Genomic DNA, 26,718 nt, shown 5'->3' with positions numbered 1-26,718 from the left:
GAGTCCAGGTGGCCATCTCCACAAATGGACTTTTCAGAATCCTTGGGTGGCACCGTAGTCGGAAACCAATTCTGGTTATCGCTTCTCGGCCTTTTGGCTAAGATCAAGTGTAGTATCTGTTCTTATCAGTTTAATATCTGATACGTCCCCTATCTGGGGACCATATATTAAATGGATTTTTAGAACAGGGAGATGGAAAAAGAGCTTGCTCTGTCCACTCCACGCATTGACCTGGTATTGAAGTATCTCCAGGACCGGTGCACCCCTTCTTTAATGCAGTTTCTAAAATCAGAAAGAATTGAATTCAATGCTTTTTGTTCATTTTGCTTGTTTGTCGGATTTTGGGATGGACTCTTTGGCTTTGCTTTTCTTCTCCTCATTGGATTTTTCATGTTAAAAGTTGCAGAAGCCAGATGACAAGCTCATTTTGGTTCAACTTCAGCAACTGTGCATTGCATTGCCATGTAATGTAATGTAATGCAATGCTATCTATCTAGCTCTCCCTCTATACTTCCTTTTGGATAAACAGACATATTAGGCAAGCATTTTGGAGCTTTCACCTAAATAACTACAGGTGGTGAGATAAGCTGCACAATATAATTGACCTTTCAGTATATTGTTGCACACACACCATCTATTTAGCAAATGCCCTTGTTATCAACAGCAGCCTTTTAAACTCACCTGAGCTAACAGGTATGTGAGCTGGTTACTCTGCTGCGCTTAAAATTTCTTTTTTGGTTTGCTACAATGCCTTTTCTGAAACATTGTCTCCCTCTGCTGGAACACTGACTTCTTTCATTTAATGCCTGCAGACTATAAAAGAGAAACCAACCCAAAAAGTTTGGTTGATTAGTCTGTGGCATTCTTTTAAACTGTTGCTTATGGCGGTCTCTGTGAGCTTCTCAGTGACATTCAGCCATCCAGGTATCCCGCCTGCAGTAGACGGAATGTGGCAATGGAACGCTGGCTGCGCGTGTCATAATAGGCTCTGAGCCTTTATATACCTGCGCACAGCAGCAGCCACCTTCAGTCTGCTGCTGGACAGCCAGCAGCAGCAGCAGCAGGAGAGGTAATTAATCAGCAACCCTCCTGCTAAGGGTAGACAGCTGCTCGTTCCACCCCCCCCCCCCCCGCCTTAATTGGTTCTCCTCCCTTCCAACGGTGTTGAGGCGGGTGGGAACAGCCGGGGGTTGAGGGTACTGTGCTAAAAGAGGTGGAGTTATGCAGATCTAAAACGCGTGGATTGCAGCAGCAGCAAGCCGAAAAGTGCAGGCATGTGAGGGATCTAGAGGTTGACAGCATGTCTTCTTAACGGGAGTCCAGGTGGCCATCTCCACAAATGGACTTTTCAGAATCCTTGGGTGGCACCGTAGTCGGAAACCAATTCTGGTTATCGCTTCTCGGCCTTTTGGCTAAGATCAAGTGTAGTATCTGTTCTTATCAGTTTAATATCTGATACGTCCCCTATCTGGGGACCATATATTAAATGGATTTTTAGAACAGGGAGATGGAAAAAGAGCTTGCTCTGTCCACTCCACGCATTGACCTGGTATTGCAGTATCTCCAGGACCGGTGCACCCCTTCTTTAATGCAGTTTCTAAAATCAGAAAGAATTGAATTCAATGCTTTTTGTTCATTTTGCTTGTTTGTCGGATTTTGGGATGGACTCTTTGGCTTTGCTTTTCTTCTCCTCATTGGATTTTTCATGTTAAAAGTTGCAGAAGCCAGATGACAAGCTCATTTTGGTTCAACTTCAGCAACTGTGCATTGCATTGCCATGTAATGTAATGTAATGCAATGCTATGTATCTAGCTCTCCCTCTATACTTCCTTTTGGATAAACAGACATATTAGGCAAGCATTTTGGAGCTTTCACCTAAATAACTACAGGTGGTGAGATAAGCTGCACAATATAATTGACCTTTCAGTATATTGTTGCACACACACCATCTATTTAGCAAATGCCCTTGTTATCAACAGCAGCCTTTTAAACTCACCTGAGCTAACAGGTATGTGAGCTGGTTACTCTGCTGCGCTTAAAATTTCTTTTTTGGTTTGCTACAATGCCTTTTCTGAAACATTGTCTCCCTCTGCTGGAACACTGACTTCTTTCATTTAATGCCTGCAGACTATAAAAGAGAAACCAACCCAAAAAGTTTGGTTGATTAGTCTGTGGCATTCTTTTAAACTGTTGCTTATGGCGGTCTCTGTGAGCTTCTCAGTGACATTCAGCCATCCAGGTATCCCGCCTGCAGTAGACGGAATGTGGCAATGGAACGCTGGCTGCGCGTGTCATAATAGGCTCTGAGCCTTTATATACATGCGCACAGCAGCAGCCACCTTCAGTCTGCTGCTGGACAGCCAGCAGCAGCAGCAGCAGCAGGAGAGGTAATTAATCAGCAACCCTCCTGCTAAGGGTAGACAGCTGCTCGTTCCACCCCCCCCCCCGCCTTAATTGGTTCTCCTCCCTTCCAACGGTGTTGAGGCGGGTGGGAACAGCCGGGGGTTGAGGGTACTGTGCTAAAAGAGGTGGAATTATGCAGATCTAAAACGCGTGGATTGCAGCAGCAGCAAGCCGAAAAGTGCAGGCATGTGAGGGATCTAGAGGTTGACAGCATGTCTTCTTAACGGGAGTCCAGGTGGCCATCTCCACAAATGGACTTTTCAGAATCCTTGGGTGGCACCGTAGTCGGAAACCAATTCTGGTTATCGCTTCTCGGCCTTTTGGCTAAGATCAAGTGTAGTATCTGTTCTTATCAGTTTAATATCTGATACGTCCCCTATCTGGGGACCATATATTAAATGGATTTTTAGAACAGGGAGATGGAAAAAGAGCTTGCTCTGTCCACTCCACGCATTGACCTGGTATTGCAGTATCTCCAGGACCGGTGCACACCTTCTTTAATGCAGTTTCTAAAATCAGAAAGAATTGAATTCAATGCTTTTTGTTCATTTTGCTTGTTTGTCGGATTTTGGGATGGACTCTTTGGCTTTGCTTTTCTTCTCCTCATTGGATTTTTCATGTTAAAAGTTGCAGAAGCCAGATGACAAGCTCATTTTGGTTCAACTTCAGCAACTGTGCATTGCATTGCCATGTAATGTAATGTAATGCAATGCTATCTATCTAGCTCTCCCTCTATACTTCCTTTTGGATAAACAGACATATTAGGCAAGCATTTTGGAGCTTTCACCTAAATAACTACAGGTGGTGAGATAAGCTGCACAATATAATTGACCTTTCAGTATATTGTTGCACACACACCATCTATTTAGCAAATGCCCTTGTTATCAACAGCAGCCTTTTAAACTCACCTGAGCTAACAGGTATGTGAGCTGGTTACTCTGCTGCGCTTAAAATTTCTTTTTTGGTTTGCTACAATGCCTTTTCTGAAACGTTGTCTCCCTCTGCTGGAACACTGACTTCTTTCATTTAATGCCTGCAGACTATAAAAGAGAAACCAACCCAAAAAGTTTGGTTGATTAGTCTGTGGCATTCTTTTAAACTGTTGCTTATGGCGGTCTCTGTGAGCTTCTCAGTGACATTCAGCCATCCAGGTATCCCGCCTGCAGTAGACGGAATGTGGCAATGGAACGCTGGCTGCGCGTGTCATAATAGGCTCTGAGCCTTTATATACCTGCGCACAGCAGCAGCCACCTTCAGTCTGCTGCTGGACAGCCAGCAGCAGCAGCAGCAGGAGAGGTAATTAATCAGCAACCCTCCTGCTAAGGGTAGACAGCTGCTCGTTCCACCCCCCCCCCGCCTTAATTGGTTCTCCTCCCTTCCAACGGTGTTGAGGCGGGTGGGAACAGCCGGGGGTTGAGGGTACTGTGCTAAAAGAGGTGGAGTTATGCAGATCTAAAACGCGTGGATTGCAGCAGCAGCAAGCCGAAAAGTGCAGGCATGTGAGGGATCTAGAGGTTGACAGCATGTCTTCTTAACGGGAGTCCAGGTGGCCATCTCCACAAATGGACTTTTCAGAATCCTTGGGTGGCACCGTAGTCGGAAACCAATTCTGGTTATCGCTTCTCGGCCTTTTGGCTAAGATCAAGTGTAGTATCTGTTCTTATCAGTTTAATATCTGATACGTCCCCTATCTGGGGACCATATATTAAATGGATTTTTAGAACAGGGAGATGGAAAAAGAGCTTGCTCTGTCCACTCCACGCATTGACCTGGTATTGCAGTATCTCCAGGACCGGTGCACCCCTTCTTTAATGCAGTTTCTAAAATCAGAAAGAATTGAATTCAATGCTTTTTGTTCATTTTGCTTGTTTGTCGGATTTTGGGATGGACTCTTTGGCTTTGCTTTTCTTCTCCTCATTGGATTTTTCATGTTAAAAGTTGCAGAAGCCAGATGACAAGCTCATTTTGGTTCAACTTCAGCAACTGTGCATTGCATTGCCATGTAATGTAATGTAATACAATGCTATCTATCTAGCTCTCCCTCTATACTTCCTTTTGGATAAACAGACATATTAGGCAAGCATTTTGGAGCTTTCACCTAAATAACTACAGGTGGTGAGATAAGCTGCACAATATAATTGACCTTTCAGTATATTGTTGCACACACACCATCTATTTAGCAAATGCCCTTGTTATCAACAGCAGCCTTTTAAACTCACCTGAGCTAACAGGTATGTGAGCTGGTTACTCTGCTGCGCTTAAAATTTCTTTTTTGGTTTGCTACAATGCCTTTTCTGAAACGTTGTCTCCCTCTGCTGGAACACTGACTTCTTTCATTTAATGCCTGCAGACTATAAAAGAGAAACCAACCCAAAAAGTTTGGTTGATTAGTCTGTGGCATTCTTTTAAACTGTTGCTTATGGCGGTCTCTGTGAGCTTCTCAGTGACATTCAGCCATCCAGGTATCCCGCCTGCAGTAGACGGAATGTGGCAATGGAACGCTGGCTGCGCGTGTCATAATAGGCTCTGAGCCTTTATATACATGCGCACAGCAGCAGCCACCTTCAGTCTGCTGCTGGACAGCCAGCAGCAGCAGCAGCAGCAGGAGAGGTAATTAATCAGCAACCCTCCTGCTAAGGGTAGACAGCTGCTCGTTCCACCCCCCCCCGCCTTAATTGGTTCTCCTCCCTTCCAACGGTGTTGAGGCGGGTGGGAACAGCCGGGGGTTGAGGGTACTGTGCTAAAAGAGGTGGAGTTATGCAGATCTAAAACGCGTGGATTGCAGCAGCAGCAAGCCGAAAAGTGCAGGCATGTGAGGGATCTAGAGGTTGACAGCATGTCTTCTTAACGGGAGTCCAGGTGGCCATCTCCACAAATGGACTTTTCAGAATCCTTGGGTGGCACCGTAGTCGGAAACCAATTCTGGTTATCGCTTCTCGGCCTTTTGGCTAAGATCAAGTGTAGTATCTGTTCTTATCAGTTTAATATCTGGTACGTCCCCTATCTGGGGACCATATATTAAATGGATTTTTAGATCAGGGAGATGGAAAAAGAGCTTGCTCTGTCCACTCCACGCATTGACCTGGTATTGCAGTATCTCCAGGACCGGTGCACCCCTTCTTTAATGCAGTTTCTAAAATCAGAAAGAATTGAATTCAATGCTTTTTGTTCATTTTGCTTGTTTGTCGGATTTTGGGATGGACTCTTTGGCTTTGCTTTTCTTCTCTTCATTGGATTTTTCATGTTAAAAGTTGCAGAAGCCAGATGACAAGCTCATTTTGGTTCAACTTCAGCAACTGTGCATTGCATTGCCATGTAATGTAATGTAATGCAATGCTATCTATCTAGCTCTCCCTCTATACTTCCTTTTGGATAAACAGACATATTAGGCAAGCATTTTGGAGCTTTCACCTAAATAACTACAGGTGGTGAGATAAGCTGCACAATATAATTGACCTTTCAGTATATTGTTGCACACACACCATCTATTTAGCAAATGCCCTTGTTATCAACAGCAGCCTTTTAAACTCACCTGAGCTAACAGGTATGTGAGCTGGTTACTCTGCTGCGCTTAAAATTTCTTTTTTGGTTTGCTACAATGCCTTTTCTGAAACGTTGTCTCCCTCTGCTGGAACACTGACTTCTTTCATTTAATGCCTGCAGACTATAAAAGAGAAACCAACCCAAAAAGTTTGGTTGATTAGTCTGTGGCATTCTTTTAAACTGTTGCTTATGGCGGTCTCTGTGAGCTTCTCAGTGACATTCAGCCATCCAGGTATCCCGCCTGCAGTAGACGGAATGTGGCAATGGAACGCTGGCTGCGCGTGTCATAATAGGCTCTGAGCTTTTATATACCTGCCCACAGCAGCAGCCACCTTCAGTCTGCTGCTGGACAGCCAGCAGCAGCAGCAGCAGCAGGAGAGGTAATTAATCAGCAACCCTCCTGCTAAGGGTAGACAGCTGCTCGTTCCACCCCCCCCCCGCCTTAATTGGTTCTCCTCCCTTCCAACGGTGTTGAGGCGGGTGGGAACAGCCGGGGGTTGAGGGTACTGTGCTAAAAGAGGTGGAGTTATGCAGATCTAAAACGCGTGGATTGCAGCAGCAGCAAGCCGAAAAGTGCAGGCATGTGAGGGATCTAGAGGTTGACAGCATGTCTTCTTAACGGGAGTCCAGGTGGCCATCTCCACAAATGGACTTTTCAGAATCCTTGGGTGGCACCGTAGTCCGAAACCAATTCTGGTTATCGCTTCTCGGCCTTTTGGCTAAGATCAAGTGTAGTATCTGTTCTTATCAGTTTAATATCTGATACGTCCCCTATCTGGGGACCATATATTAAATGGATTTTTAGAACAGGGAGATGGAAAAAGAGCTTGCTCTGTCCACTCCACGCATTGACCTGGTATTGCAGTATCTCCAGGACCGGTGCACCCCTTCTTTAATGCAGTTTCTAAAATCAGAAAGAATTGAATTCAATGCTTTTTGTTCATTTTGCTTGTTTGTCGGATTTTGGGATGGACTCTTTGGCTTTGCTTTTCTTCTCCTCATTGGATTTTTCATGTTAAAAGTTGCAGAAGCCAGATGACAAGCTCATTTTGGTTCAACTTCAGCAACTGTGCATTGCATTGCCATGTAATGTAATGTAATGCAATGCTATCTATCTAGCTCTCCCTCTATACTTCCTTTTGGATAAACAGACATATTAGGCAAGCATTTTGGAGCTTTCACCTAAATAACTACAGGTGGTGAGATAAGCTGCACAATATAATTGACCTTTCAGTATATTGTTGCACACACACCATCTATTTAGCAAATGCACTTGTTATCAACAGCAGCCTTTTAAACTCACCTGAGCTAACAGGTATGTGAGCTGGTTACTCTGCTGCGCTTAAAATTTCTTTTTTGGTTTGCTACAATGCCTTTTCTGAAACGTTGTCTCCCTCTGCTGGAACACTGACTTCTTTCATTTAATGCCTGCAGACTATAAAAGAGAAACCAACCCAAAAAGTTTGGTTGATTAGTCTGTGGCATTCTTTTAAACTGTTGCTTATGGCGGTCTCTGTGAGCTTCTCAGTGACATTCAGCCATCCAGGTATCCCGCCTGCAGTAGACGGAATGTGGCAATGGAACGCTGGCTGCGCGTGTCATAATAGGCTTTGAGCTTTTATATACCTGCGCACAGCAGCAGCCACCTTCAGTCTGCTGCTGGACAGCCAGCAGCAGCAGCAGCAGCAGGAGAGGTAATTAATCAGCAACCCTCCTGCTAAGGGTAGACAGCTGCTCGTTCCACCCCCCCCCCCGCCTTAATTGGTTCTCCTCCCTTCCAACGGTGTTGAGGCGGGTGGGAACAGCCGGGGGTTGAGGGTACTGTGCTAAAAGAGGTGGAGTTATGCAGATCTAAAACGCGTGGATTGCAGCAGCAGCAAGCCGAAAAGTGCAGGCATGTGAGGGATCTAGAGGTTGACAGCATGTCTTCTTAACGGGAGTCCAGGTGGCCATCTCCACAAATGGACTTTTCAGAATCCTTGGGTGGCACCGTAGTCGGAAACCAATTCTGGTTATCGCTTCTCGGCCTTTTGGCTAAGATCAAGTGTAGTATCTGTTCTTATCAGTTTAATATCTGATACGTCCCCTATCTGGGGACCATATATTAAATGGATTTTTAGAACAGGGAGATGGAAAAAGAGCTTGCTCTGTCCACTCCACGCATTGACCTGGTATTGCAGTATCTCCAGGACCGGTGCACCCCTTCTTTAATGCAGTTTCTAAAATCAGAAAGAATTGAATTCAATGCTTTTTGTTCATTTTGCTTGTTTGTCGGATTTTGGGATGGACTCTTTGGCTTTGCTTTTCTTCTCCTCATTGGATTTTTCATGTTAAAAGTTGCAGAAGCCAGATGACAAGCTCATTTTGGTTCAACTTCAGCAACTGTGCATTGCATTGCCATGTAATGTAATGTAATGCAATGCTATCTATCTAGCTCTCCCTCTATACTTCCTTTTGGATAAACAGACATATTAGGCAAGCATTTTGGAGCTTTCACCTAAATAACTACAGGTGGTGAGATAAGCTGCACAATATAATTGACCTTTCAGTATATTGTTGCACACACACCATCTATTTAGCAAATGCCCTTGTTATCAACAGCAGCCTTTTAAACTCACCTGAGCTAACAGGTATGTGAGCCGGTTACTCTGCTGCGCTTAAAATTTCTTTTTTGGTTTGCTACAATGCCTTTTCTGAAACGTTGTCTCCCTCTGCTGGAACACTGACTTCTTTCATTTAATGCCTGCAGACTATAAAAGAGAAACCAACCCAAAAAGTTTGGTTGATTAGTCTGTGGCATTCTTTTAAACTGTTGCTTATGGCGGTCTCTGTGAGCTTCTCAGTGACATTCAGCCATCCAGGTATCCCGCCTGCAGTAGACGGAATGTGGCAATGGAACGCTGGCTGCGCGTGTCATAATAGGCTCTGAGCCTTTATATACCTGCGCACAGCAGCAGCCACCTTCAGTCTGCTGCTGGACAGCCAGCAGCAGCAGCAGCAGGAGAGGTAATTAATCAGCATCCCTCCTGCTAAGGGTAGACAGCTGCTCGTTCCAACCCCCCCCCCCGCCTTAATTGGTTCTCCTCCCTTCCAACGGTGTTGAGGCGGGTGGGAACAGCCGGGGGTTGAGGGTACTGTGCTAAAAGAGGTGGAGTTATGCAGATCTAAAACGCGTGGATTGCAGCAGCAGCAAGCCGAAAAGTGCAGGCATGTGAGGGATCTAGAGGTTGACAGCATGTCTTCTTAACGGGAGTCCAGGTGGCCATCTCCACAAATGGACTTTTCAGAATCCTTGGGTGGCACCGTAGTCGGAAACCAATTCTGGTTATCGCTTCTCGGCCTTTTGGCTAAGATCAAGTGTAGTATCTGTTCTTATCAGTTTAATATCTGATACGTCCCCTATCTGGGGACCATATATTAAATGGATTTTTAGAACAGGGAGATGGAAAAAGAGCTTGCTCTGTCCACTCCACGCATTGACCTGGTATTGCAGTATCTCCAGGACCGGTGCACCCCTTCTTTAATGCAGTTTCTAAAATCAGAAAGAATTGAATTCAATGCTTTTTGTTCATTTTGCTTGTTTGTCGGATTTTGGGATGGACTCTTTGGCTTTGCTTTTCTTCTCCTCATTGGATTTTTCATGTTAAAAGTTGCAGAAGCCAGATGACAAGCTCATTTTGGTTCAACTTCAGCAACTGTGCATTGCATTGCCATGTAATGTAATGTAATGCAATGCTATCTATCTAGCTCTCCCTCTATACTTCCTTTTGGATAAACAGACATATTAGGCAAGCATTTTGGAGCTTTCACCTAAATAACTACAGGTGGTGAGATAAGCTGCACAATATAATTGACCTTTCAGTATATTGTTGCACACACACCATCTATTTAGCAAATGCCCTTGTTATCAACAGCAGCCTTTTAAACTCACCTGAGCTAACAGGTATGTGAGCCGGTTACTCTGCTGCGCTTAAAATTTCTTTTTTGGTTTGCTACAATGCCTTTTCTGAAACGTTGTCTCCCTCTGCTGGAACACTGACTTCTTTCATTTAATGCCTGCAGACTATAAAAGAGCAACCAACCCAAAAAGTTTGGTTGATTAGTCTGTGGCATTCTTTTAAACTGTTGCTTATGGCGGTCTCTGTGAGCTTCTCAGTGACATTCAGCCATCCAGGTATCCCGCCTGCAGTAGACGGAATGTGGCAATGGAACGCTGGCTGCGCGTGTCATAATAGGCTCTGAGCCTTTATATACCTGCGCACAGCAGCAGCAACCTTCAGTCTGCTGCTGGACAGCCAGCAGCAGCAGCAGCAGGAGAGGTAATTAATCAGCAACCCTCCTGCTAAGGGTAGACAGCTGCTCGTTCCACCCCCCCCCCCCGCCTTAATTGGTTCTCCTCCCTTCCAACGGTGTTGAGGCGGGTGGGAACAGCCGGGGGTTGAGGGTACTGTGCTAAAAGAGGTGGAGTTATGCAGATCTAAAACGCGTGGATTGCAGCAGCAGCAAGCCGAAAAGTGCAGGCATGTGAGGGATCTAGAGGTTGACAGCATGTCTTCTTAACGGGAGTCCAGGTGGCCATCTCCACAAATGGACTTTTCAGAATCCTTGGGTGGCACCGTAGTCGGAAACCAATTCTGGTTATCGCTTCTCGGCCTTTTGGCTAAGATCAAGTGTAGTATCTTTTGAAAAGGCAGTTTTGTCCTTGGGCTGCCCTAGTAAATTGATGCATATTACACACTGGTTTGGTGCACTTGTTAGTACGCCAGGTGGCTCATAGAGTTATCTGATGGAAAACATGGCCCTCCAGGATCGAAGTCACTAGGCTGGGTAAGTGTGAGGGCTTTGGAGCAATGTGCCCCAGGAGTAGGCGCCCTGGTGGGAGTCCAAGCTTACTGGGACTGGGAACCCCAGAAAGACTTGGCTTCGTAGCACGCCGCACCTTTGCCAATCATACTTTCTGAGCAACCCCCCCTATTCCTGGCCTCCGGGCTAGGAAGGGGAATTTTTATAAACCCGGTCGGAGGTCCGGTCAGCTTTGGGCTGAGAAACCAACACAGGCTCCAGCTCCACTAGGGTGGCAGCCTAGATGGAAGCTGGGAGCACGAAAACGGCTCTTCTCCGGCTTCGGCTAGGGAGAGCATCGGAGATCCCTGACCCTCGCTGTGGCCTTCTGGCTCGGAGGGATGGGGATGGTTTATTGGGGACCCTCTCCTCCGGGAAGGGTCCACATGAATCCTCGCCTCGTGCGCTGTTTTGGTGTGACTTCGGTCACATTTTTCAGTGCCTTGGATGCAGCTTCAATCAAAAAATCTGTTCTTATCAGTTTAATATCTGATACGTCCCCTATCTGGGGACCATATATTAAATGGATTTTTAGAACAGGGAGATGGAAAAAGAGCTTGCTCTGTCCACTCCACGCATTGACCTGGTATTGCAGTATCTCCAGGACCGGTGCACCCCTTCTTTACTGCAGTTTCTAAAATCAGAAAGAATTGAATTCAATGCTTTTTGTTCATTTTGCTTGTTTGTCGGATTTTGGGATGGACTCTTTGGCTTTGCTTTTCTTCTCCTCATTGGATTTTTCATGTTAAAAGTTGCAGAAGCCAGATGACAAGCTCATTTTGGTTCAACTACAGCAACTGTGCATTGCATTGCCATGTAATGTAATGTAATGCAATGCTATCTATCTAGCTCTCCCTCTATACTTCCTTTTGGATAAACAGACATATTAGGCAAGCATTTTGGAGCTTTCACCTAAATAACTACAGGTGGTGAGATAAGCTGCACAATATAATTGACCTTTCAGTATATTGTTGCACACACACCATCTATTTAGCAAATGCACTTGTTATCAACAGCAGCCTTTTAAACTCACCTGAGCTAACAGGTATGTGAGCTGGTTACTCTGCTGCGCTTAAAATTTCTTTTTTGGTTTGCTACAATGCCTTTTCTGAAACGTTGTCTCCCTCTGCTGGAACACTGACTTCTTTCATTTAATGCCTGCAGACTATAAAAGAGAAACCAACCCAAAAAGTTTGGTTGATTAGTCTGTGGCATTCTTTTAAACTGTTGCTTATGGCGGTCTCTGTGAGCTTCTCAGTGACATTCAGCCATCCAGGTATCCCGCCTGCAGTAGACGGAATGTGGCAATGGAACGCTGGCTGCGCGTGTCATAATAGGCTCTGAGCCTTTATATACCTGCGCACAGCAGCAGCCACCTTCAGTCTGCTGCTGGACAGCCAGCAGCAGCAGCAGGAGAGGTAATTAATCAGCAACCCTCCTGCTAAGGGTAGACAGCTGCTCGTTCCACCCCCCCCCGCCTTAATTGGTTCTCCTCCCTTCCAACGGTGTTGAGGCGGGTGGGAACAGCCGGGGGTTGAGGGTACTGTGCTAAAAGAGGTGGAGTTATGCAGATCTAAAACGCGTGGATTGCAGCAGCAGCAAGCCGAAAAGTGCAGGCATGTGAGGGATCTAGAGGTTGACAGCATGTCTTCTTAACGGGAGTCCAGGTGGCCATCTCCACAAATGGACTTTTCAGAATCCTTGGGTGGCACCGTAGTCGGAAACCAATTCTGGTAATCGCTTCTCGGCCTTTTGGCTAAGATCAAGTGTAGTATCTGTTCTTATCAGTTTAATATCTGATACGTCCCCTATCTGGGGACCATATATTAAATGGATTTTTAGAACAGGGAGATGGAAAAAGAGCTTGCTCTGTCCACTCCACGCATTGACCTGGTATTGCAGTATCTCCAGGACCGGTGCACCCCTTCTTTAATGCAGTTTCTAAAATCAGAAAGAATTGAATTCAATGCTTTTTGTTCATTTTGCTTGTTTGTCGGATTTTGGGATGGACTCTTTTGCTTTGCTTTTCTTCTCCTCATTGGATTTTTCATGTTAAAAGTTGCAGAAGCCAGATGACAAGCTCATTTTGGTTCAACTTCAGCAACTGTGCATTGCATTGCCATGTAATGTAATGTAATGCAATGCTATCTATCTAGCTCTCCCTCTATACTTCCTTTTGGATAAACAGACATATTAGGCAAGCATTTTGGAGCTTTCACCTAAATAACTACAGGTGGTGAGATAAGCTGCACAATATAATTTACCTTTCAGTATATTGTTGCACACACACCATCTATTTAGCAAATGCCCTTGTTATCAACAGCAGCCTTTTAAACTCACCTGAGCTAACAGGTATGTGAGCTGGTTACTCTGCTGCGCTTAAAATTTCTTTTTTGGTTTGCTACAATGCCTTTTCTGAAACGTTGTCTCCCTCTGCTGGAACACTGACTTCTTTCATTTAATGCCTGCAGACTATAAAAGAGAAACCAACCCAAAAAGTTTGGTTGATTAGTCTGTGGCATTCTTTTAAACTGTTGCTTATGGCGGTCTCTGTGAGCTTCTCAGTGACATTCAGCCATCCAGGTATCCCGCCTGCAGTAGACGGAATGTGGCAATGGAACGCTGGCTGCGCGTGTCATAATAGGCTCTGAGCTTTTATATACCTGCCCACAGCAGCAGCCACCTTCAGTCTGCTGCTGGACAGCCAGCAGCAGCAGCAGCAGCAGGAGAGGTAATTAATCAGCAACCCTCCTGCTAAGGGTAGACAGCTGCTCGTTCCACCCCCCCCCCGCCTTAATTGGTTCTCCTCCCTTCCAACGGTGTTGAGGCGGGTGGGAACAGCCGGGGGTTGAGGGTACTGTGCTAAAAGAGGTGGAGTTATGCAGATCTAAAACGCGTGGATTGCAGCAGCAGCAAGCCGAAAAGTGCAGGCATGTGAGGGATCTAGAGGTTGACAGCATGTCTTCTTAACGGGAGTCCAGGTGGCCATCTCCACAAATGGACTTTTCAGAATCCTTGGGTGGCACCGTAGTCCGAAACCAATTCTGGTTATCGCTTCTCGGCCTTTTGGCTAAGATCAAGTGTAGTATCTGTTCTTATCAGTTTAATATCTGATACGTCCCCTATCTGGGGACCATATATTAAATGGATTTTTAGAACAGGGAGATGGAAAAAGAGCTTGCTCTGTCCACTCCACGCATTGACCTGGTATTGCAGTATCTCCAGGACCGGTGCACCCCTTCTTTAATGCAGTTTCTAAAATCAGAAAGAATTGAATTCAATGCTTTTTGTTCATTTTGCTTGTTTGTCGGATTTTGGGATGGACTCTTTGGCTTTGCTTTTCTTCTCCTCATTGGATTTTTCATGTTAAAAGTTGCAGAAGCCAGATGACAAGCTCATTTTGGTTCAACTTCAGCAACTGTGCATTGCATTGCCATGTAATGTAATGTAATGCAATGCTATCTATCTAGCTCTCCCTCTATACTTCCTTTTGGATAAACAGACATATTAGGCAAGCATTTTGGAGCTTTCACCTAAATAACTACAGGTGGTGAGATAAGCTGCACAATATAATTGACCTTTCAGTATATTGTTGCACACACACCATCTATTTAGCAAATGCCCTTGTTATCAACAGCAGCCTTTTAAACTCACCTGAGCTAACAGGTATGTGAGCTGGTTACTCTGCTGCGCTTAAAATTTCTTTTTTGGTTTGCTACAATGCCTTTTCTGAAACGTTGTCTCCCTCTGCTGGAACACTGACTTCTTTCATTTAATGCCTGCAGACTATAAAAGAGAAACCAACCCAAAAAGTTTGGTTGATTAGTCTGTGGCATTCTTTTAAACTGTTGCTTATGGCGGTCTCTGTGAGCTTCTCAGTGACATTCAGCCATCCAGGTATCCCGCCTGCAGTAGACGGAATGTGGCAATGGAACGCTGGCTGCGCGTGTCATAATAGGCTCTGAGCTTTTATATACCTGCGCACAGCAGCAGCCACCTTCAGTCTGCTGCTGGACAGCCAGCAGCAGCAGCAGCAGCAGGAGAGGTAATTAATCAGCAACCCTCCTGCTAAGGGTAGACAGCTGCTCGTTCCACCCCCCCCCCCGCCTTAATTGGTTCTCCTCCCTTCCAACGGTGTTGAGGCGGGTGGGAACAGCCGGGGGTTGAGGGTACTGTGCTAAAAGAGGTGGAGTTATGCAGATCTAAAACGCGTGGATTGCAGCAGCAGCAAGCCGAAAAGTGCAGGCATGTGAGGGATCTAGAGGTTGACAGCATGTCTTCTTAACGGGAGTCCAGGTGGCCATCTCCACAAATGGACTTTTCAGAATCCTTGGGTGGCACCGTAGTCGGAAACCAATTCTGGTTATCGCTTCTCGGCCTTTTGGCTAAGATCAAGTGTAGTATCTGTTCTTATCAGTTTAATATCTGATACGTCCCCTATCTGGGGACCATATATTAAATGGATTTTTAGAACAGGGAGATGGAAAAAGAGCTTGCTCTGTCCACTCCACGCATTGACCTGGTATTGCAGTATCTCCAGGACCGGTGCACCCCTTCTTTAATGCAGTTTCTAAAATCAGAAAGAATTGAATTCAATGCTTTTTGTTCATTTTGCTTGTTTGTCGGATTTTGGGATGGACTCTTTGGCTTTGCTTTTCTTCTCCTCATTGGATTTTTCATGTTAAAAGTTGCAGAAGCCAGATGACAAGCTCATTTTGGTTCAACTTCAGCAACTGTGCATTGCATTGCCATGTAATGTAATGTAATGCAATGCTATCTATCTAGCTCTCCCTCTATACTTCCTTTTGGATAAACAGACATATTAGGCAAGCATTTTGGAGCTTTCACCTAAATAACTACAGGTGGTGAGATAAGCTGCACAATATAATTGACCTTTCAGTATATTGTTGCACACACACCATCTATTTAGCAAATGCCCTTGTTATCAACAGCAGCCTTTTAAACTCACCTGAGCTAACAGGTATGTGAGCCGGTTACTCTGCTGCGCTTAAAATTTCTTTTTTGGTTTGCTACAATGCCTTTTCTGAAACGTTGTCTCCCTCTGCTGGAACACTGACTTCTTTCATTTAATGCCTGCAGACTATAAAAGAGAAACCAACCCAAAAAGTTTGGTTGATTAGTCTGTGGCATTCTTTTAAACTGTTGCTTATGGCGGTCTCTGTGAGCTTCTCAGTGACATTCAGCCATCCAGGTATCCCGCCTGCAGTAGACGGAATGTGGCAATGGAACGCTGGCTGCGCGTGTCATAATAGGCTCTGAGCCTTTATATACCTGCGCACAGCAGCAGCCACCTTCAGTCTGCTGCTGGACAGCCAGCAGCAGCAGCAGCAGGAGAGGTAATTAATCAGCATCCCTCCTGCTAAGGGTAGACAGCTGCTCGTTCCAACCCCCCCCCCGCCTTAATTGGTTCTCCTCCCTTCCAACGGTGTTGAGGCGGGTGGGAACAGCCGGGGGTTGAGGGTACTGTGCTAAAAGAGGTGGAGTTATGCAGATCTAAAACGCGTGGATTGCAGCAGCAGCAAGCCGAAAAGTGCAGGCATGTGAGGGATCTAGAGGTTGACAGCATGTCTTCTTAACGGGAGTCCAGGTGGCCATCTCCACAAATGGACTTTTCAGAATCCTTGGGTGGCACCGTAGTCGGAAACCAATTCTGGTTATCGCTTCTCGGCCTTTTGGCTAAGATCAAGTGTAGTATCTGTTCTTATCAGTTTAATATCTGATACGTCCCCTATCTGGGGACCATATATTAAATGGATTTTTAGAACAGGGAGATGGAAAAAGAGCTTGCTCTGTCCACTCCACGCATTGACCTGGTATTGCAGTATCTCCAGGACCGGTGCACCCCTTCTTTAATGCAGTTTCTAAAATCAGAAAGAATTGAATTCAATGCTTTTTGTTCATTTTGCTTGTTTGTCGGATTTTGGGATGGACTCTTTGGCTTTGCTTTTCTTCTCCTCATTGGATTTTTCATGTTAAAAGTTGCAGAAGCCAGATGACAAGCTCATTTTGGTTCAACTTCAGCAACTGTGCATTGCATTGCCATGTAATGTAATGTAATGCAATGCTATCTATCTAGCTCTCCCTCTATACTTCCTTTTGGATAAACAGACATATTAGGCAAGCATTTTGGAGCTTTCACCTAAATAACTACAGGTGGTTAGATAAGCTGCACAATATAATTGACCTTTCAGTATATTGTTGCACACACACCATCTATTTAGCAAATGCCCTTGTTATCAACAGCAGCCTTTTAAACTCACCTGAGCTAACAGGTATGTGAGCCGGTTACTCTGCTGCGCTTAAAATTTCTTTTTTGGTTTGCTACAATGCCTTTTCTGAAACGTTGTCTCCCTCTGCTGGAACACTGACTTCTTTCATTTAATGCCTGCAGACTATAAAAGAGCAACCAACCCAAAAAGTTTGGTTGATTAGTCTGTGGCATTCTTTTAAACTGTTGCTTATGGCGGTCTCTGTGAGCTTCTCAGTGACATTCAGCCATCCAGGTATCCCGCCTGCAGTAGACGGAATGTGGCAATGGAACGCTGGCTGCGCGTGTCATAATAGGCTCTGAGCCTTTATATACCTGCGCACAGCAGCAGCAACCTTCAGTCTGCTGCTGGACAGCCAGCAGCAGCAGCAGCAGGAGAGGTAATTAATCAGCAACCCTCCTGCTAAGGGTAGACAGCTGCTCGTTCCACCCCCCCCCCCCGCCTTAATTGGTTCTCCTCCCTTCCAACGGTGTTGAGGCGGGTGGGAACAGCCGGGGGTTGAGGGTACTGTGCTAAAAGAGGTGGAGTTATGCAGATCTAAAACGCGTGGATTGCAGCAGCAGCAAGCCGAAAAGTGCAGGCATGTGAGGGATCTAGAGGTTGACAGCATGTCTTCTTAACGGGAGTCCAGGTGGCCATCTCCACAAATGGACTTTTCAGAATCCTTGGGTGGCACCGTAGTCGGAAACCAATTCTGGTTATCGCTTCTCGGCCTTTTGGCTAAGATCAAGTGTAGTATCTTTTGAAAAGGCAGTTTTGTCCTTGGGCTGCCCTAGTAAATTGATGCATATTACACACTGGTTTGGTGCACTTGTTAGTACGCCAGGTGGCTCATAGAGTTATCTGATGGAAAACATGGCCCTCCAGGATCGAAGTCACTAGGCTGGGTAAGTGTGAGGGCTTTGGAGCAATGTGCCCCAGGAGTAGGCGCCCTGGTGGGAGTCCAAGCTTACTGGGACTGGGAACCCCAGAAAGACTTGGCTTCGTAGCACGCCGCACCTTTGCCAATCATACTTTCTGAGCAACCCCCCCTATTCCTGGCCTCCGGGCTAGGAAGGGGAATTTTTATAAACCCGGTCGGAGGTCCGGTCAGCTTTGGGCTGAGAAACCAACACAGGCTCCAGCTCCACTAGGGTGGCAGCCTAGATGGAAGCTGGGAGCACGAAAACGGCTCTTCTCCGGCTTCGGCTAGGGAGAGCATCGGAGATCCCTGACCCTCGCTGTGGCCTTCTGGCTCGGAGGGATGGGGATGGTTTATTGGGGACCCTCTCCTCCGGGAAGGGTCCACATGAATCCTCGCCTCGTGCGCTGTTTTGGTGTGACTTCGGTCACATTTTTCAGTGCCTTGGATGCAGCTTCAATCAAAAAATCTGTTCTTATCAGTTTAATATCTGATACGTCCCCTATCTGGGGACCATATATTAAATGGATTTTTAGAACAGGGAGATGGAAAAAGAGCTTGCTCTGTCCACTCCACGCATTGACCTGGTATTGCAGTATCTCCAGGACCGGTGCACCCCTTCTTTACTGCAGTTTCTAAAATCAGAAAGAATTGAATTCAATGCTTTTTGTTCATTTTGCTTGTTTGTCGGATTTTGGGATGGACTCTTTGGCTTTGCTTTTCTTCTCCTCATTGGATTTTTCATGTTAAAAGTTGCAGAAGCCAGATGACAAGCTCATTTTGGTTCAACTACAGCAACTGTGCATTGCATTGCCATGTAATGTAATGTAATGCAATGCTATCTATCTAGCTCTCCCTCTATACTTCCTTTTGGATAAACAGACATATTAGGCAAGCATTTTGGAGCTTTCACCTAAATAACTACAGGTGGTGAGATAAGCTGCACAATATAATTGACCTTTCAGTATATTGTTGCACACACACCATCTATTTAGCAAATGCCCTTGTTATCAACAGCAGCCTTTTAAACTCACCTGAGCTAACAAGTATGTGAGCTGGTTACTCTGCTGCGCTGAAATTTCTTTTTTGGTTTGCTACAATGCCTTTTCTGAAACGTTGTCTCCCTCTGCTGGAACACTGACTTCTTTCATTTAATGCCTGCAGACTATAAAAGAGAAACCAACCCAAAAAGTTTGGTTGATTAGTCTGTGGCATTCTTTTAAACTGTTGCTTATGGCGGTCTCTGTGAGCTTCTCAGTGACATTCAGCCATCCAGGTATCCCGCCTGCAGTAGACGGAATGTGGCAATGGAACGCTGGCTGCGCGTGTCATAATAGGCTCTGAGCCTTTATATACCTGCGCACAGCAGCAGCCACCTTCAGTCTGCTGCTGGACAGCCAGCAGCAGCAGCAGGAGAGGTAATTAATCAGCAACCCTCCTGCTAAGGGTAGACAGCTGCTCGTTCCACCCCCCCCCCGCCTTAATTGGTTCTCCTCCCTTCCAACGGTGTTGAGGCGGGTGGGAACAGCCGGGGGTTGAGGGTACTGTGCTAAAAGAGGTGGAGTTATGCAGATCTAAAACGCGTGGATTGCAGCAGCAGCAAGCCGAAAAGTGCAGGCATGTGAGGGATCTAGAGGTTGACAGCATGTCTTCTTAACGGGAGTCCAGGTGGCCATCTCCACAAATGGACTTTTCAGAATCCTTGGGTGGCACCGTAGTCGGAAACCAATTCTGGTAATCGCTTCTCGGCCTTTTGGCTAAGATCAAGTGTAGTATCTGTTCTTATCAGTTTAATATCTGATACGTCCCCTATCTGGGGACCATATATTAAATGGATTTTTAGAACAGGGAGATGGAAAAAGAGCTTGCTCTGTCCACTCCACGCATTGACCTGGTATTGCAGTATCTCCAGGACCGGTGCACCCCTTCTTTAATGCAGTTTCTAAAATCAGAAAGAATTGAATTCAATGCTTTTTGTTCATTTTGCTTGTTTGTCGGATTTTGGGATGGACTCTTTTGCTTTGCTTTTCTTCTCCTCATTGGATTTTTCATGTTAAAAGTTGCAGAAGCCAGATGACAAGCTCATTTTGGTTCAACTTCAGCAACTGTGCATTGCATTGCCATGTAATGTAATGTAATGCAATGCTATCTATCTAGCTCTCCCTCTATACTTCCTTTTGGATAAACAGACATATTAGGCAAGCATTTTGGAGCTTTCACCTAAATAACTACAGGTGGTGAGATAAGCTGCACAATATAATTTACCTTTCAGTATATTGTTGCACACACACCATCTATTTAGCAAATGCCCTTGTTATCAACAGCAGCCTTTTAAACTCACCTGAGCTAACAGGTATGTGAGCTGGTTACTCTGCTGCGCTTAAAATTTCTTTTTTGGTTTGCTACAATGCCTTTTCTGAAACGTTGTCTCCCTCTGCTGGAACACTGACTTCTTTCATTTAATGCCTGCAGACTATAAAAGAGAAACCAACCCAAAAAGTTTGGTTGATTAGTCTGTGGCATTCTTTTAAACTGTTGCTTATGGCGGTCTCTGTGAGCTTCTCAGTGACATTCAGCCATCCAGGTATCCCGCCTGCAGTAGACGGAATGTGGCAATGGAACGCTGGCTGCGCGTGTCATAATAGGCTCTGAGCCTTTATATACCTGCGCACAGCAGCAGCCACCTTCAGTCTGCTGCTGGACAGCCAGCAGCAGCAGCAGCAGGAGAGGTAATTAATCAGCAACCCTCCTGCTAAGGGTAGACAGCTGCTCGTTCCACCCCCCCCCCCCCGCCTTAATTGGTTCTCCTCCCTTCCAACGGTGTTGAGGCGGGTGGGAACAGCCGGGGGTTGAGGGTACTGTGCTAAAAGAGGTGGAGTTATGCAGATCTAAAACGCGTGGATTGCAGCAGCAGCAAGCCGAAAAGTGCAGGCATGTGAGGGATCTAGAGGTTGACAGCATGTCTTCTTAACGGGAGTCCAGGTGGCCATCTCCACAAATGGACTTTTCAGAATCCTTGGGTGGCACCGTAGTCGGAAACCAATTCTGGTTATCGCTTCTCGGCCTTTTGGCTAAGATCAAGTGTAGTATCTGTTCTTATCAGTTTAATATCTGATACGTCCCCTATCTGGGGACCATATATTAAATGGATTTTTAGAACAGGGAGATGGAAAAAGAGCTTGCTCTGTCCACTCCACGCATTGACCTGGTATTGCAGTATCTCCAGGACCGGTGCACCCCTTCTTTAATGCAGTTTCCAAAATCAGAAAGAATTGAATTCAATGCTTTTTGTTCATTTTGCTTGTTTGTCGGATTTTGGGATGGACTCTTTGGCTTTGCTTTTCTTCTCCTCATTGGATTTTTCATGTTAAAAGTTGCAGAAGCCAGATGACAAGCTCATTTTGGTTCAACTTCAGCAACTGTGCATTGCATTGCCATGTAATGTAATGTAATGCAATGCTATCTATCTAGCTCTCCCTCTATACTTCCTTTTGGATAAACAGACATATTAGGCAAGCATTTTGGAGCTTTCACCTAAATAACTACAGGTGGTGAGATAAGCTGCACAATATAATTGACCTTTCAGTATATTGTTGCACACACACCATCTATTTAGCAAATGCCCTTGTTATCAACAGCAGCCTTTTAAACTCACCTGAGCTAACAGGTATGTGAGCTGGTTACTCTGCTGCGCTTAAAATTTCTTTTTTGGTTTGCTACAATGCCTTTTCTGAAACGTTGTCTCCCTCTGCTGGAACACTGACTTCTTTCATTTAATGCCTGCAGACTATAAAAGAGAAACCAACCCAAAAAGTTTGGTTGATTAGTCTGTGGCATTCTTTTAAACTGTTGCTTATGGCGGTCTCTGTGAGCTTCTCAGTGACATTCAGCCATCCAGGTATCCCGCCTGCAGTAGACGGAATGTGGCAATGGAACGCTGGCTGCGCGTGTCATAATAGGCTCTGAGCCTTTATATACCTGCGCACAGCAGCAGCCACCTTCAGTCTGCTGCTGGACAGCCAGCAGCAGCAGCAGCAGGAGAGGTAATTAATCAGCAACCCTCCTGCTAAGGGTAGACAGCTGCTCGTTCCACCCCCCCCCCCCCGCCTTAATTGGTTCTCCTCCCTTCCAACGGTGTTGAGGCGGGTGGGAACAGCCGGGGGTTGAGGGTACTGTGCTAAAAGAGGTGGAGTTATGCAGATCTAAAACGCGTGGATTGCAGCAGCAGCAAGCCGAAAAGTGCAGGCATGTGAGGGATCTAGAGGTTGACAGCATGTCTTCTTAACGGGAGTCCAGGTGGCCATCTCCACAAATGGACTTTTCAGAATCCTTGGGTGGCACCGTAGTCGGAAACCAATTCTGGTTATCGCTTCTCGGCCTTTTGGCTAAGATCAAGTGTAGTATCTGTTCTTATCAGTTTAATATCTGATACGTCCCCTATCTGGGGACCATATATTAAATGGATTTTTAGAACAGGGAGATGGAAAAAGAGCTTGCTCTGTCCACTCCACGCATTGACCTGGTATTGCAGTATCTCCAGGACCGGTGCACCCCTTCTTTAATGCAGTTTCCAAAATCAGAAAGAATTGAATTCAATGCTTTTTGTTCATTTTGCTTGTTTGTCGGATTTTGGGATGGACTCTTTGGCTTTGCTTTTCTTCTCCTCATTGGATTTTTCATGTTAAAAGTTGCAGAAGCCAGATGACAAGCTCATTTTGGTTCAACTTCAGCAACTGTGCATTGCATTGCCATGTAATGTAATGTAATGCAATGCTATCTATCTAGCTCTCCCTCTATACTTCCTTTTGGATAAACAGACATATTAGGCAAGCATTTTGGAGCTTTCACCTAAATAACTACAGGTGGTGAGATAAGCTGCACAATATAATTGACCTTTCAGTATATTGTTGCACACACACCATCTATTTAGCAAATGCCCTTGTTATCAACAGCAGCCTTTTAAACTCACCTGAGCTAACAGGTATGTGAGCTGGTTACTCTGCTGCGCTTAAAATTTCTTTTTTGGTTTGCTACAATGCCTTTTCTGAAACGTTGTCTCCCTCTGCTGGAACACTGACTTCTTTCATTTAATGCCTGCAGACTATAAAAGAGAAACCAACCCAAAAAGTTTGGTTGATTAGTCTGTGGCATTCTTTTAAACTGTTGCTTATGGCGGTCTCTGTGAGCTTCTCAGTGACATTCAGCCATCCAGGTATCCCGCCTGCAGTAGACGGAATGTGGCAATGGAACGCTGGCTGCGCGTGTCATAATAGGCTCTGAGCCTTTATATACCTGCGCACAGCAGCAGCCACCTTCAGTCTGCTGCTGGACAGCCAGCAGCAGCAGCAGCAGGAGAGGTAATTAATCAGCAACCCTCCTGCTAAGGGTAGACAGCTGCTCGTTCCAACCCCCCCCCCGCCTTAATTGGTTCTCCTCCCTTATAACGGTGTTGAGGCGGGTGGGAACAGCCGGGGGTTGAGGGTACTGTGCTAAAAGAGGTGGAGTTATGCAGATCTAAAACGCGTGGATTGCAGCAGCAGCAAGCCGAAAAGTGCAGGCATGTGAGGGATCTAGAGGTTGACAGCATGTCTTCTTAACGGGAGTCCAGGTGGCCATCTCCACAAATGGACTTTTCAGAATCCTTGGGTGGCACCGTAGTCGGAAACCAATTCTGGTTATCGCTTCTCGGCCTTTTGGCTAAGATCAAGTGTAGTATCTGTTCTTATCAGTTTAATATCTGATACGTCCCCTATCTGGGGACCATATATTAAATGGATTTTTAGAACAGGGAGATGGAAAAAGAGCTTGCTCTGTCCACTCCACGCATTGACCTGGTATTGCAGTATCTCCAGGACCGGTGCACCCCTTCTTTAATGCAGTTTCTAAAATCAGAAAGAATTGAATTCAATGCTTTTTGTTCATTTTGCTTGTTTGTCGGATTTTGGGATGGACTCTTTGGCTTTGCTTTTCTTCTCCTCATTGGATTTTTCATGTTAAAAGTTGCAGAAGCCAGATGACAAGCTCATTTTGGTTCAACTTCAGCAACTGTGCATTGCATTGCCATGTAATGTAATGTAATGCAATGCTATCTATCTAGCTCTCCCCATATACTTCCTTTTGGATAAACAGACATATTAGGCAAGCATTTTGGAGCTTTCACCTAAATAACTACAGGTGGTGAGATAAGCTGCACAATATAATTGACCTTTCAGTATATTGTTGCACACACACCATCTATTTAGCAAATGCCCTTGTTATCAACAGCAGCCTTTTAAACTCACCTGAGCTAACAGGTATGTGAGCTGGTTACTCTGCTGCGCTTAAAATTTCTTTTTTGGTTTGCTACAATGCCTTTTCTGAAACGTTGTCTCCCTCTGCTGGAACACTGACTTCTTTCATTTAATGCCTGCAGACTATAAAAGAGCAACCAACCCAAAAAGTTTGGTTGATTAGTCTGTGGCATTCTTTTAAACTGTTGCTTATGGCGGTCTCTGTGAGCTTCTCAGTGACATTCAGCCATCCAGGTATCCCGCCTGCAGTAGACGGAATGTGGCAATGGAACGCTGGCTGCGCGTGTCATAATAGGCTCTGAGCCTTTATATACCTGCGCACAGCAGCAGCCACCTTCAGTCTGCTGCTGGACAGCCAGCAGCAGCAGCAGCAGGAGAGGTAATTAATCAGCAACCCTCCTGCTAAGGGTAGACAGCTGCTCGTTCCACCCCCCCCCCGCCTTAATTGGTTCTCCTCCCTTCCAACGGTGTTGAGGCGGGTGGGAACAGCCGGGGGTTGAGGGTACTGTGCTAAAAGAGGTGGAGTTATGCAGATCTAAAACGCGTGGATTGCAGCAGCAGCAAGCCGAAAAGTGCAGGCATGTGAGGGATCTAGAGGTTGACAGCATGTCTTCTTAACGGGAGTCCAGGTGGCCATCTCCACAAATGGACTTTTCAGAATCCTTGGGTGGCACCGTAGTCGGAAACCAATTCTGGTTATCGCTTCTCGGCCTTTTGGCTAAGATCAAGTGTAGTATCTGTTCTTATCAGTTTAATATCTGATACGTCCCCTATCTGGGGACCATATATTAAATGGATTTTTAGAACAGGGAGATGGAAAAAGAGCTTGCTCTGTCCACTCCACGCATTGACCTGGTATTGCAGTATCTCCAGGACCGGTGCACCCCTTCTTTAATGCAGTTTCTAAAATCAGAAAGAATTGAATTCAATGCTTTTTGTTCATTTTGCTTGTTTGTCGGATTTTGGGATGGACTCTTTTGCTTTGCTTTTCTTCTCCTCATTGGATTTTTCATGTTAAAAGTTGCAGAAGCCAGATGACAAGCTCATTTTGGTTCAACTTCAGCAACTGTGCATTGCATTGCCATGTAATGTAATGTAATGCAATGCTATCTATCTAGCTCTCCCTCTATACTTCCTTTTGGATAAACAGACATATTAGGCAAGCATTTTGGAGCTTTCACCTAAATAACTACAGGTGGTGAGATAAGCTGCACAATATAATTGACCTTTCAGTATATTGTTGCACACACACCATCTATTTAGCAAATGCCCTTGTTATCAACAGCAGCCTTTTAAACTCACCTGAGCTAACAGGTATGTGAGCTGGTTACTCTGCTGCGCTTAAAATTTCTTTTTTGGTTTGCTACAATGCCTTTTCTGAAACGTTGTCTCCCTCTGCTGGAACACTGACTTCTTTCATTTAATGCCTGCAGACTATAAAAGAGAAACCAACCCAAAAAGTTTGGTTGATTAGTCTGTGGCATTCTTTTAAACTGTTGCTTATGGCGGTCTCTGTGAGCTTCTCAGTGACATTCAGCCATCCAGGTATCCCGCCTGCAGTAGACGGAATGTGGCAATGGAACGCTGGCTGCGCGTGTCATAATAGGCTCTGAGCCTTTATATACCTGCGCACAGCAGCAGCCACCTTCAGTCTGCTGCTGGACAGCCAGCAGCAGCAGCAGCAGCAGGAGAGGTAATTAATCAGCAACCCTCCTGCTAAGGGTAGACAGCTGCTCGTTCCAACCCCCCCCCCGCCTTAATTGGTTCTCCTCCCTTCCAACGGTGTTGAGGCGGGTGGGAACAGCCGGGGGTTGAGGGTACTGTGCTAAAAGAGGTGGAGTTATGCAGATCTAAAACGCGTGGATTGCAGCAGCAGCAAGCCGAAAAGTGCAGGCATGTGAGGGATCTAGAGGTTGACAGCATGTCTTCTTAACGGGAGTCCAGGTGGCCATCTCCACAAATGGACTTTTCAGAATCCTTGGGTGGCACCGTAGTCGGAAACCAATTCTGGTTATCGCTTCTCGGCCTTTTGGCTAAGATCAAGTGTAGTATCTGTTCTTATCAGTTTAATATCTGATACGTCCCCTATCTGGGGACCATATATTAAATGGATTTTTAGAACAGGGAGATGGAAAAAGAGCTTGCTCTGTCCACTCCACGCATTGACCTGGTATTGCAGTATCTCCAGGACCGGTGCACCCCTTCTTTAATGCAGTTTCTAAAATCAGAAAGAATTGAATTCAATGCTTTTTGTTCATTTTGCTTGTTTGTCGGATTTTGGGATGGACTCTTTGGCTTTGCTTTTCTTCTCCTCATTGGATTTTTCATGTTAAAAGTTGCAGAAGCCAGATGACAAGCTCATTTTGGTTCAACTTCAGCAACTGTGCATTGCATTGCCATGTAATGTAATGTAATGCAATGCTATCTATCTAGCTCTCCCTCTATACTT

The 26,718-nt window shown here is 45.5% G+C and overlaps 20 non-coding genes and 2 pseudogenes across 20 annotated transcripts; all 22 read left to right on the top strand.

Annotated features, from left to right (window-relative positions):
• Window positions 1–77: 77 nt before the first annotated feature.
• Window positions 78–268, top strand: LOC141184780 (U2 spliceosomal RNA). The gene has a single exon (XR_012259503.1). It is a non-coding gene; the product is annotated as a U2 spliceosomal RNA (small nuclear RNA).
• A 1,124-nt stretch (window positions 269–1,392) lies between these two features.
• LOC141186331 (U2 spliceosomal RNA) lies at window positions 1,393–1,583 on the top strand. The gene has a single exon (XR_012260620.1). It is a non-coding gene; the product is annotated as a U2 spliceosomal RNA (small nuclear RNA).
• A 1,124-nt stretch (window positions 1,584–2,707) lies between these two features.
• LOC141184147 (U2 spliceosomal RNA) lies at window positions 2,708–2,898 on the top strand. Its single transcript, XR_012258930.1, has one exon. It is a non-coding gene; the product is annotated as a U2 spliceosomal RNA (small nuclear RNA).
• Window positions 2,899–4,018: 1,120 nt separating this feature from the next.
• LOC141186330 (U2 spliceosomal RNA) lies at window positions 4,019–4,209 on the top strand. The gene has a single exon (XR_012260619.1). It is a non-coding gene; the product is annotated as a U2 spliceosomal RNA (small nuclear RNA).
• A 1,122-nt stretch (window positions 4,210–5,331) lies between these two features.
• LOC141184508 (U2 spliceosomal RNA) lies at window positions 5,332–5,522 on the top strand. The gene has a single exon (XR_012259256.1). It is a non-coding gene; the product is annotated as a U2 spliceosomal RNA (small nuclear RNA).
• Window positions 5,523–6,645: 1,123 nt separating this feature from the next.
• On the top strand, window positions 6,646–6,836 carry LOC141186329 (U2 spliceosomal RNA). The gene has a single exon (XR_012260618.1). It is a non-coding gene; the product is annotated as a U2 spliceosomal RNA (small nuclear RNA).
• A 1,124-nt stretch (window positions 6,837–7,960) lies between these two features.
• On the top strand, window positions 7,961–8,151 carry LOC141186328 (U2 spliceosomal RNA). The gene has a single exon (XR_012260617.1). It is a non-coding gene; the product is annotated as a U2 spliceosomal RNA (small nuclear RNA).
• Window positions 8,152–9,273: 1,122 nt separating this feature from the next.
• Window positions 9,274–9,464, top strand: LOC141186327 (U2 spliceosomal RNA). The gene has a single exon (XR_012260616.1). It is a non-coding gene; the product is annotated as a U2 spliceosomal RNA (small nuclear RNA).
• A 1,122-nt stretch (window positions 9,465–10,586) lies between these two features.
• LOC141186106 (U2 spliceosomal RNA) lies at window positions 10,587–10,702 on the top strand (annotated as a pseudogene).
• A 524-nt stretch (window positions 10,703–11,226) lies between these two features.
• Window positions 11,227–11,408, top strand: LOC141185628 (U2 spliceosomal RNA). The gene has a single exon (XR_012260271.1). It is a non-coding gene; the product is annotated as a U2 spliceosomal RNA (small nuclear RNA).
• Window positions 11,409–12,524: 1,116 nt separating this feature from the next.
• LOC141186325 (U2 spliceosomal RNA) lies at window positions 12,525–12,715 on the top strand. The gene has a single exon (XR_012260615.1). It is a non-coding gene; the product is annotated as a U2 spliceosomal RNA (small nuclear RNA).
• Window positions 12,716–13,838: 1,123 nt separating this feature from the next.
• LOC141186324 (U2 spliceosomal RNA) lies at window positions 13,839–14,029 on the top strand. Its single transcript, XR_012260614.1, has one exon. It is a non-coding gene; the product is annotated as a U2 spliceosomal RNA (small nuclear RNA).
• Window positions 14,030–15,153: 1,124 nt separating this feature from the next.
• On the top strand, window positions 15,154–15,344 carry LOC141186323 (U2 spliceosomal RNA). The gene has a single exon (XR_012260613.1). It is a non-coding gene; the product is annotated as a U2 spliceosomal RNA (small nuclear RNA).
• A 1,121-nt stretch (window positions 15,345–16,465) lies between these two features.
• LOC141186321 (U2 spliceosomal RNA) lies at window positions 16,466–16,656 on the top strand. Its single transcript, XR_012260611.1, has one exon. It is a non-coding gene; the product is annotated as a U2 spliceosomal RNA (small nuclear RNA).
• A 1,122-nt stretch (window positions 16,657–17,778) lies between these two features.
• On the top strand, window positions 17,779–17,894 carry LOC141186103 (U2 spliceosomal RNA; annotated as a pseudogene).
• Window positions 17,895–18,418: 524 nt separating this feature from the next.
• On the top strand, window positions 18,419–18,600 carry LOC141185627 (U2 spliceosomal RNA). Its single transcript, XR_012260270.1, has one exon. It is a non-coding gene; the product is annotated as a U2 spliceosomal RNA (small nuclear RNA).
• Window positions 18,601–19,716: 1,116 nt separating this feature from the next.
• On the top strand, window positions 19,717–19,907 carry LOC141186320 (U2 spliceosomal RNA). Its single transcript, XR_012260610.1, has one exon. It is a non-coding gene; the product is annotated as a U2 spliceosomal RNA (small nuclear RNA).
• A 1,123-nt stretch (window positions 19,908–21,030) lies between these two features.
• Window positions 21,031–21,221, top strand: LOC141186319 (U2 spliceosomal RNA). Its single transcript, XR_012260609.1, has one exon. It is a non-coding gene; the product is annotated as a U2 spliceosomal RNA (small nuclear RNA).
• A 1,123-nt stretch (window positions 21,222–22,344) lies between these two features.
• LOC141186313 (U2 spliceosomal RNA) lies at window positions 22,345–22,535 on the top strand. Its single transcript, XR_012260608.1, has one exon. It is a non-coding gene; the product is annotated as a U2 spliceosomal RNA (small nuclear RNA).
• A 1,121-nt stretch (window positions 22,536–23,656) lies between these two features.
• Window positions 23,657–23,847, top strand: LOC141186301 (U2 spliceosomal RNA). Its single transcript, XR_012260607.1, has one exon. It is a non-coding gene; the product is annotated as a U2 spliceosomal RNA (small nuclear RNA).
• Window positions 23,848–24,967: 1,120 nt separating this feature from the next.
• On the top strand, window positions 24,968–25,158 carry LOC141186289 (U2 spliceosomal RNA). The gene has a single exon (XR_012260606.1). It is a non-coding gene; the product is annotated as a U2 spliceosomal RNA (small nuclear RNA).
• Window positions 25,159–26,282: 1,124 nt separating this feature from the next.
• On the top strand, window positions 26,283–26,473 carry LOC141186277 (U2 spliceosomal RNA). The gene has a single exon (XR_012260605.1). It is a non-coding gene; the product is annotated as a U2 spliceosomal RNA (small nuclear RNA).
• The last annotated feature ends 245 nt before the right edge of the window (window positions 26,474–26,718 follow it).

This window comes from Phyllobates terribilis, unplaced genomic scaffold (genome assembly GCF_046119375.1).
Source record: "Phyllobates terribilis strain yellow unplaced genomic scaffold, ASM4611937v1 Scaffold_40__1_contigs__length_11209783, whole genome shotgun sequence".
NCBI classification, from domain to species: Eukaryota; Metazoa; Chordata; class Amphibia; order Anura; family Dendrobatidae; genus Phyllobates; species Phyllobates terribilis.
The sequence above is the reverse complement of the archived record's forward strand: the minus strand, read 5'-3'. Positions and strand labels throughout refer to the sequence as shown.